This window comes from Hemiscyllium ocellatum, chromosome 3 (genome assembly GCF_020745735.1).
Source record: "Hemiscyllium ocellatum isolate sHemOce1 chromosome 3, sHemOce1.pat.X.cur, whole genome shotgun sequence".
In the NCBI taxonomy this organism is placed as follows: domain Eukaryota; kingdom Metazoa; phylum Chordata; class Chondrichthyes; order Orectolobiformes; family Hemiscylliidae; genus Hemiscyllium; species Hemiscyllium ocellatum.
Window position 1 is genome coordinate 823,249 of NC_083403.1, and position 8,261 is coordinate 831,509.

The following is an 8,261-nucleotide window of genomic DNA, read 5'->3' on the forward strand; positions in this document are numbered from 1 at the left end:
GTTTTCTCACGTGCTGTTGTCGAGTTAGTGCTGTCTCTTTGCTTTTCCCAGTGAGAATTAACTCTCTGAGTAACCTGCCTCTGACTCAGTCAGTCGTGATAGCACACACGATTCTGTCGCGGCTCAGTGAATCGGAAAGTGGCTGAAACTCACAGTCCTTTGCCTCGTTTTTCCGGTCAGTCACATACGTACCTATCGATTCCGCCTGCCCTTGCACTCTGATGAAAAGCATGTGCCTTAAATACGTCCCGATTATTTTTGTCCTAGCTCACAGTGTTCTCGAAATCTCTCTTGCAAGTCATCAAAATCAAAACGACTGAACCCCTAGATAGCTTCATCCCCAGCAGCATGCAGCAACGTAGCACAGTTGACCTTCTCTTGTTTTTCTGAAACGTCGCTCGCGAGTAGGAAAAGCTGGTGGGCAGCTACGGTTGCTGCAACTCCCAACTTCTGACACCATGTGGTGTGATCGGGGCCCGGCGTTGGCGGGACGGTGCAGCACGCAGCAGGGTGAGGGGATGACATTGAGAGCAAGTGTCAAGATGCGCAAGAGACAGAGACGGCGAGAGAAGGATAGGGAGCGGCAGCTGAACAGCTACCTTAGAACAGACGAGTTTGAATCGACTCACGCCTGGCTGGATGTGAGGTGTGAGAAATGAAGCACCGAAAGCCTGCGCTATAAACATGAAGCTGTTTTTAGATTTATAGATGAGGGGTGCACCGTTCCCGGAGGTACTGCAATACCAGGTCGATGCGTGGAGTGGACGGAGCAAGCCCCTATTCCATCTCCCTGCTCCAAAAATCAATTTAATATATGGTCCCCAGATAAGGGACGTATCAGATATTAAACTGATAAGAACAGATACTACACTTGATCTTAGCCAAAAGGCCGAGAAGCGATAACTACAATACCGCGGACTGCCTCAAGTCCCATTTGTCCTCCATGTTTTCAGTCAGCTTGATTCTGTTCAAAGACTTGTAGATCACTGCTGACAGTTTCCCTGTCGCCGTAGTCCTCCCAGGATTTCTAACTAGAGCAGCAGATCCGTTTACAGCAGTTGCTTTTTTTCCCCTGTCAGTGAAGCACTGCCTCATGGTCATGTAGAGATTGTCAGTATCTCACCAATCAGGTGGGTCAGGGCTAAGCTGACGTGACTTGAGGAGGTGGTAACCAACTGCAGAACTGCACGCATTGAATGAGACATTCAGCCTGTCATGTCTGCATCAGCTCTCTGCACGAGCAACTTCCCCAGTCCCACTCGCCCTCTCTTCAGATAAGTATCCGACCCTGCGACCAAAGTCACCATTGAATCTGCCTCCAGCACCCTCTCTCTCAGGCAGTGCACTGCATATTCTAACCACTCGCTGAAGACGCTTGGGCCTAGGACACTAGCTCGATGAAATGTGACAGGTAGAGAAGAGAGCAGTAGATTCAGCCGAGCCCTCCATGTCTTTGATGTGTGTGTGTGTGTGGATGTGCCTGCAGTTAGAACATAGAACAGTACAGCACAGTACAGGCCCTTCGGCCCACCATGTTGTGCCGAGCAGTTTTCTTAATCTAAGATCAACCTAACCTACACAGCTCTCAATTTACTGCCGTCCAGCGTGTGCTCGTCCAGCAGTCGCTTAAATGTCCCTGACAGCTTGTGGGAGATTAGAAATGTAGTTTCTGCAGGTGGTGGTGGTGGTGGTTAGAGATGTTGCTTTTGCAGATGGGTGAGGGGGGTTGTGGGGGGAGGGGAAGGGGAACATTACACAAACAGTCGCGGGATTCTTGCAGCATACTTAAGGCTAAGATTTTAACCAATATAGAGGTTTTTGTTTAAGAAATAGTTTTAAACTAAGAAATAACTTTAAAGTGTTGTGGCTGACCACAAAAGAAGCAGTAGGGACATCTCACAACAAGCTTATAGTATGATAAGGGGAACTGGCTAAAATAACAGACAGGCTGTAACAGACAAGGACAAGGACAGCAGGGTAGTCAGATCAGGAAAATTAGAGAAAAACAAGTCAGGTAAATCGGCTTATGATAGGATGGGAAAAGGGAGGCGTGATTCCGCAACTTGCAAACTGAATAAGAATGCTTACATGCTTTGTATTGGCGCGCTTTCGCTAGCCTGATTGCTTGAGCAAAACGCCCGTTCTTGCAAGGCCGTAAAGAATAAAATGCTCTTGTTTCCAAGACTTTGTCTCAGGCTGAATTGTGAGTGAGTTTTGTTTCTCAGAGTTGCCGAAGGGCCTGTTGTTGCGCTGCTCTGTTCGACGTTCTAAAAATCTCAGCTGTTACCAATGTGAAAAATCCCTGCCTCCCCACAAGGCAAATGATTGGAGCAGGTTCGAATTCTGACCGAAAAATCTCACTGCCAGGAAATCTCGGCTCACCTTTACGAACAGAAACTCTTACAGACTAACAAATGTGAACTCCCATCCTCCAACCCACCTCGTGCAAATGAACAGCACGACGGGGGATGTGAAGATCAATTTACAGCAAATCAGCCTTTATTGGTTCGGCTCCCGCTCCAAACATTCCAATTCAGTCTGCTTCCTTAGAATTGCAAATCAAGATTCAAGAGTGCTAATTGCAGCGCTAACAGCAAGCTAATGGTTTGATAGCGGCCGGGCAATCAAAAAGCAAGGTCTAAAATGCAAAATAAAGCAAAACACCCAGTAAGCAAAACCTCAGCTTCTGTGGAGAGAAAGCAGAATTAACGCTTCGAGTCCAGTGACCCTTCTCCCGAAGGTTGCAGCGAGTTCTGTTTTCGTCCACACATTACAACCTGCAGCACCACGCGTGGAGTCAGTGATCAACTGCACCTTCACCCTATCGGTAGCCACTGAGCACCTACATCGATGCATGCATCAGGACGAGACGGAACCTGAACCAAACGGGCGGAGGCTCCGAAGCTCTCTCCCACCCTCTCACCTTCAATGCGCACTTGGATCCATCCGGCTGCTCCGCATCAGGAAGCATCAGCAGCGCGGCCTCAATCAACAGATGGGAATCAGAAAGCTTCCCCACACAGTCACACAGTACAGAAGAGGCCCTCTGGCCCTCCGAGTCCGCACTGACAAAGCTACTCTAAGTCTGTTCTAGTCCCACTTTCCAGCACTTGGTCCGTAGCCAGGAAAAGTTATGACATTTCCAGTGCTCATCCAAGTAGTTTTTCAAGGTTTTGAGGTTCCCCGCCTCGCTACCCTCCCAAGCAGTGCATTCCAGACCGCCGCCACCCTCTGGGAAACAACTGCTTTCTGTCATGACCGCAAGACCACGGAAGGTCTGACGGCCCGGGCCGTAAGACGTACGAGCAGAATCAGGCCGTTCGGCCGTGGCTCACAGGTTTGTCAACCCCGATTCTCCTGCCCTCTCCCCACGACCCTTGATCCCCTTATAATCAAGAGCCTCTCTCTCTCTCTGTGAAGCGCTTCTGTGAAGCACTACTATTATAGGACAAGCCAAACAGAGAACAGCCAGGGAATTCCTAGAGGCATGGCACTCATCCACAGATTCAATCAATGAGCACATCGACCTGGACCCAATATACCGGCCACTGCAGCGGGCGCTGTGTGGGCGGCACGGTGGAACAGTGGTTAGGACTGCTGCCTCACAGCGCCAGAGACCCGGGTTCAATTCCCAACTCAGGCGACAGACTGTGTGGAGTTTGCACATTCTCCCCGTGTCTGCGTGGGTTTCCTCCGGGTACTCCGGTTTCCTCCCACAGTCCAAAGATGTGCGGGTCAGGTGAATTGGCCATGCTAAATTGCCCGTAGTGTTGCGCTTCGGCGGGTCGGTGTGGACTTGTTGGGCCGAAGGGCCTGTTTCCACATGGTAAGTAATCTAATCTAAACAAACAACTGGAACTGATAACCGGAAGCGGCAGGGTCAAATCACTATAAACGCGGGAGGAAACATCACAGAAGCGCTTCACAGGAGGCTCCCAAGCACTGACGATGTCACCTAGACAGGGGACGAAACGTCTGCAACACAAATTCCCAGCTCGGCGAACAGAACCACAACAACGAGCACCCGAGCTATAAATCTTCTCCCAAACTTTGAACCTCTCCACCTCTGTCTTAAATGCAACCTCATCTCGGCCTGAAGGGGCGACCCTTCATCCTGAGGCTGTACTTCCAGGTCCTCGTCTCGCCTACTAGTGGGACCATCTTCTTCACAACCACTCTGACCAGGCCCCCCCAGTAGCTTGTAAGGTTCAGTCAGATCCCGCCTTACCTTTCGAAACACCATCGGGTACAGACCCAGAGACCTCATGTGACAAACCCAGGGGAAACCTTCTCTAGACTCCCTCCCAACACCAGCGCATCCCTTCCTTCGGTACACGGCACAAAACTGCTCCCAATATTCCACCTGTGGTCAGACCAGCGCCTGACGCAGCCTCGGCAGCACGTCCCTGCTCCTGTTTTCTCGCCCGCTTGAAATGAATGCCGACACTGCATTTGCCTTCCGAACCATCGGATGGACCTGCATGTTAATCTTGAAACAACCTGGAACTAGGACTCCCAAGAGCCTCTGCGCTTCAGATTTGCAAAGCCTTTCCCTCGTTCAGAAAATCGTCTACCCGATTGTTCTCGCTACCAAAGTGCAATTACGCACACTTGGTCACTTCTTCCCCACTCGCCCAACATGTCCACGCTCTTCTGCAGCCTGCCCATTTCCTCAAAACTACCTGTCCCTCTAGCTATCTTTGTGCCAACTGCAAACTCAGCAAAAGTGCCCTCCGTGGCCCCCATTATCGTGGACACCCCAATAAGGTCCCTGTCACAGCCCCGTCTACAAGGTATTTGCGGAATTTCACACACAGTTATACACGTGGCGGAGACTTTGGCACTGTCGCACCGATAACACAGGGCCCAGCGAGCCTGTGCCGATTCCTACTCCTTGTTTGGGCGTGCTACTTGTTGCCCAGACGCGGTTTCAGTCCCGCCGTTCCGCCTCCCGTTCACGTGTCTAACAAGGTGAGCCTGAAACGTTCCTAACGTGCCTGCTTCCAGCGCTTCGACTGGCAACGAGTTTCAGGCACCCACCATCCTCTATGTGAAAACCTTTCTCCGCACTTCTCCCTTCTCACTTTCCACCTCTCACCGTGAACCTGTACCCACTGACTCGCCACCCTCTCGATGCCTCTCAGTACGCTGTCGACCTCTATCGGGTCGCCCCTCAGCTTCCGTCTTTGCAGTGACAACAATCCCAAGTTTATTCAACCTCTCCTCACAACAGAAGCACTCCAGGGCAGGCAACGTCCTGGTAAACCTTCTCTGCACCCTCTCCAAAGCATCCACGTCCTTCTGGCAGTGTGCCGAACAGCACTGCGCGCGGTATCCCGAATGTAGCCTAACTGGAGTTTTGTACAGCTGTTTATACAGATCATTTATTTACACGTCACAAAAAACAAAGGCCCTAGCACCGAGCCCTGCGGGATACCACTAGTTACTGATCTCCTTTCCGAAAAATGCGCTTCCACCGCTACTCTCGGTCTTCTGTGACCGAGCCGGTTTTGTATCCAGCTAGCCGGCTCACCTCAGATCCCACGAGACGCTACCTTTTGCAGCAGCCTGCCTTAAGATGTGAAACGATCCAGAAGAGATTACTGACGCAAAGGTGACTACGCTTAAATGAAAGTGCTGGGATTGGCAACCGTGACGGAACTCGCAGCCAAGGAAGGTCAACACCTCACAAAGTGGTGGCTGAGAGTTCACAAAATGGTGGCCCAGGGACAAGCACCAACGCAGACACAAAACTGCCACTGCTGTGGAAACACATGTCAGGCAGCAGCAAATTGCTGGTAGAAAGAAGCTGTGTGCAGAAACTGCAGCATTAAAAAAGAATATACTCAGTGGGTGCGCTCGGGGGTGAAAGTACCAATAACCTGCAGCGAAAGTACAGGATGAAATCCTAAATGGTACAAAAAGGGCAAGAAGACAAAAGCCCTGACGCACAAACCAATGAGGTGTTGTGGTTACAGATACTGGCGATACCTGCCGACGCCCCGGTCGCTCCCTTACTGAACGGCAAACCGGTAAGGATGGAGGTGGACACCGGTTTCGTTGATACGGCTGAGTCACGTTGCGCTGCAACCTTCAGAAAACTGCGCGAGGAACACACAAAGGTGAAGTGGTGCTTTCACAGTGAACGTTCAGTTATACGGTGAGTCTGAAGACACAGCCTGCGTGTCATCAAAGGAAATCTTACAGCTTTATGGGCAAGAATGTGGTTGGACAGAATCAAACTCAACTGGGCCGAAGGCAATCACGTGTCAAAATTCTGAGAGTGACTGATCAAGAATTCTAAAGAGGCACGCTATTGTTTTCAATGGGGTAGACAAGCAGGACGCCGGGAGCCTTTGATAAGGTTCCACGTGGTAGGCTGTTGGAGAAAATGCAGAGGCATGGAATTGAGGGTGATTTAGCAGTTTGGCTTAGAAACTGGCTTTCTGAAAGGAGGCAGCGAGTGGTGGTTGATGGAAAATATTCAGCCTGGAGTCCGGTTACTAGTGGTGTGCCACAAGGGTCTGTTTTGGGACCACTGCTGTTTGTCATTTTATAAATGACTTAGACGCAGGCATAACATAGGTGGATGGATTAGTAAATTCGCAGACGACGCTAAAGTCGGTGCAGTAGTGGTCAGTGTGGAAGAATGTTTACAGGTTGCAGGGGGACTTGGATAAACTGCAGAATCGGCTGAGAGGTGGCAAATGGAGTTCAATGCAGCTAAATGTGAGGTGATGCACTTTGGAAGAATAACAGGAAGGCAGAGTACTGGTCGATGGAAAGATTATTGGTAGTGTGGATGTGCAGAGGGATCTTGGAGTCCCATGTACATAGATCCCTGAAAGTTGCCACCCAGGTGGATAGTGCTGTTAAGAAGGCTGTTGGGTTTCATTCGTAGAGGAATTGAGTTCCGGAGCCGCAATATCATGCTGCAACAGTTCACCTGCTGGTGTGTGCTAGGCGGTTTCCTTTCCCTTTGCTCAACGACCTATTTGCTGAACTAGCCGGAGGTCAGCTTTTCAGTAAAATTGAGCCCGGTAAACCCTACCTCCAGATGAGTGTAGATCCTGAGTTGAAATGAATGAACACAATCTTATTGAAACATATTGGATTCTTACGTGGCTCGACAGGTAAATGCTGAGAAGGACATTTTCCCTCATGGGAGTGTCTAGAACTGAACAGAAATAAAGAGGCACCAATTTAAGAGTGAGATCAGGAGAAACGTCTTCTCTCAGAGGGTTGTGAGTCTTTGGAATTTGTTGTCACAGACAGCTGGCACACGCTGCTTGTGTGAGACTGACTTAGAATGCTGCCAGTTCTGGCTGAGGCAGCAAAGTAGTGCAAAAGAAGGCAAGGGGCTGTTGTGCCAGTCCCTGCGTACACAGCCCAGGTGCCGGATAATCTGCAGTGCTCCTACCTGCCTTATTATCTTTCCAGGCCAGTTCCGGTCAGCAAACATTGGCTTGTTTGTTCTACGTTTTCTCACGTGCTGTTGTCGAGTTAGTGCTGTCTCTTTGCTTTTCCCAGTGAGAATTAACTCTCTGAGTAACCTGGCCTCTGACTCAGTCAGTCGTGATAGCACACACGATTCTGTCGCGGCTCAGTGAATCGGAAAGTGGCTGAAAACTCACAGTCCTTTGCCTCGTTTTTCCGGTCAGTCACATACGTACCTATCGATTCCGCCTGCCCTTGCACTCTGATGAAAAGCATGTGCCTTAAATACGTCCCGATTATTTTGTCCTAGCTCACAGTGTTCTCGAAATCTCTCTTGCAAGTCATCAAAATCAAAACGACTGAACCCCTAGATAGCTTCATCCCCAGCAGCATGCAGCAACGTAGCACAGTTGACCTTCTCTTGTTTTTCTGAAACGTCGCTCGCGAGTAGGAAAAGCTGGTGGGCAGCTACGGTTGCTGCAAACTCCCAACTTCTGACACCATGTGGTGTGATCGGGGCCCGGCGTTGGCGGGACGGTGCAGCACGCAGCAGGGGTGAGGGGATGACATTGAGAGCAAGTGTCAAGATGCGCAAGAGACAGAGACGGCGAGAGAAGGATAGGGAGCGGCAGCTGACAGCTACCTTAGAACAGACGAGTTTGAATCGACTCACGCCTGGCTGGATGTGAGGTGTGAGAAATGAAGCACCGAAAGCCTGCGCTATAAACATGAAGCTGTTTTTAGATTATAGATGAGGGGTGCACCGTTCCCGGAGGTACTGCAATACCAGGTCGATGCGTGGAGTGGACGGAGCAAGCCCCTAT

At 50.3% G+C, this 8,261-nt stretch overlaps 1 non-coding gene and 1 pseudogene across 1 annotated transcript; both read right to left on the reverse strand.

Annotated features, from left to right (window-relative positions):
* Nucleotides 1–710: 710 nt before the first annotated feature.
* Nucleotides 711–901, reverse strand: LOC132809208 (U2 spliceosomal RNA). Its single transcript, XR_009642246.1, has one exon. It is a non-coding gene; the product is annotated as a U2 spliceosomal RNA (small nuclear RNA).
* Nucleotides 902–8,190: 7,289 nt separating this feature from the next.
* LOC132809374 (U2 spliceosomal RNA) overlaps nt 8,191–8,261 on the reverse strand; it is a 119-nt pseudogene continuing 48 nt past the window's right edge.